At 29.6% G+C, this 1,998-nt stretch overlaps 1 protein-coding gene across 2 annotated transcripts in view; it reads right to left on the reverse strand.

The window, feature by feature from the left end:
• mthl1 (methuselah-like 1) overlaps window positions 1-1,998 on the reverse strand; it is a 186,075-nt gene that overhangs the window by 8,468 nt on the left and 175,609 nt on the right. The window lies entirely within an intron of this gene.

The following is a 1,998-nucleotide window of genomic DNA, read 5'->3' on the forward strand; positions in this document are numbered from 1 at the left end:
TTAAATAAATTATATAAATATTTATAATATTGAATGTTAGGTTTTATTTATCATGTAAAAAGTTGAATCTGAAATTGACAAGATTTAATTTGAAAAAAGTTGAATTTTAAATTGAATTTGAGTTCCCAACCGAAGATCCGTAAAATAATTTAGCAACGGGTCGTTTCACATCAACTAAAATAGTTTTGAAACATAGATTCCACAGGTTTTGCTTAGGTATCCTAGCAGTTTTTAGCTCTTATTGAAAAGCCGGCATTTTTTTATAGTAGGGGTTCCACCATTTATCTGCTTATGCCAATCATTTTATTAATTAATAAATATTACAATCTGTCACAACGTTGAGCAATAAGTGATAGTGATAAAGGATCACATTCATACTAAAATAAAAAATTACATAAACATAAATAAAATCTCTATATGCATATATACAGAATAATAAATAAATATAGTATATTACTTGCAGAGAAACACTGATCTAGAGAGAAAGGAAAAAATATATCAAACAAACAAAGAATAAGTATAACAAGAAATTATGAAAATACTAGATGAGACTAAAAGAAGATAAAATATAATATTGCAAATGTAAAAAAATATACACAAAGATTACAAATATTGAAAATACTAGAAGAAAATTAAAAAGTTTCCTACGTAATAAATGAACACACCGAAATTAACATGATGAAATGTGTGACATTCTGTGTTTTACATTTTTATCTCGGCAATATTATATATATTTTTGGTATCATCTGACATCTTATTAATTTTTAGTTATACTGTTTCTTTCTTTGTTTGATATATATCTTTTCCTTTCTCTCTCTGTTATGGTTGTTATATTGTGTAACTCATTACTGACCGCACCCGACCACCCTCTTCTCGTATTAATAAAAATGAAGTCGTTAATTATTGATAATAAAATAAAACATAAAATTATCAATAATTTAATATCCTTAACACCCAGCTATACATATAGCATACCTCCTATATGTATGTACCAAATACCCACTAACATCATTACAGGAGGGTATGAAAAAAATAAAATTTTATTTGGTTTACTTGTTAAAAAATGTTATTTATTTTTTTTTTACGATTCCTAACAGATATTTCCAGCACCGATCTTGTATACACTGAATCAATTCCTTCTGCATTATCCGTGTTTCCTGAGCACTCGACAGATTTTAACGACTATTTGGAGAGCCGTGGAAAAGTGAAAATTAGTGTAAAGAGTTGTAGATAATGCAATTTGGGTAGGCTTTTCCATCGGGGTCGTCAGCCCCATTTTCTACATTTCCGTCCAGTTCAAAGCGCGCGTGTCCCCATTGTGCGAGTATCAGAGCGTACAGCCCAATCTCTGTATTTGTTCTGGTTCTTGGATATGCCCCTCGATATTTGGCTATTAAGAATTAATCTAACTAGGAGAGGAGAAAAAAAAAGTAAAAACCTCATGTCTGGACATTTCGGGGACTTCTAAACAGGTTATCCTTGTCTAAAATATTAACTTATATTTTACATGTGTCCAAAAAAAAAAATATAATAAAAGTACAAGTGCAGTGAAGGGTTCGGTCCCCACTATATGTGCACTGAGCAAATTACAATAGGGTTCTCAGAAGCAATTTACGATCGATGCAATAGAAAACAAAGTGGGGTCCCGTACTATTGAATTAGAATTTCAGAATCATACTTAGCTCTTATAATTTTCGATAGAAAATAACCTTTGGAAATTATAATAATAATTTATTTAATTTTAAAAGTTGCTTTGATTTAACGATATATCTACATATGTAACATAAGGGGTGTTCAAGATTTTTAGTTTAACATTTTTAAGTGTATTAAATGGAGAAATATTTCCTTTTTTTTAGCATGTTAAAACGATATAATATTTAACATGGTTCAGAATATGTAACTATGTTTGCTAAATGGAGCATGACGTCACGAAACAAATCAGCTGAGTTGTACACCATTTTGTCTATTGTCGTTTTGATAGATTAGCAGCTCCTAGTT

This window comes from Halyomorpha halys, unplaced genomic scaffold (genome assembly GCF_000696795.3).
Source record: "Halyomorpha halys isolate HHAL.00 unplaced genomic scaffold, Hhal_1.1 Scaffold288.1, whole genome shotgun sequence".
Lineage (NCBI taxonomy): Eukaryota > Metazoa > Arthropoda > Insecta > Hemiptera > Pentatomidae > Halyomorpha > Halyomorpha halys.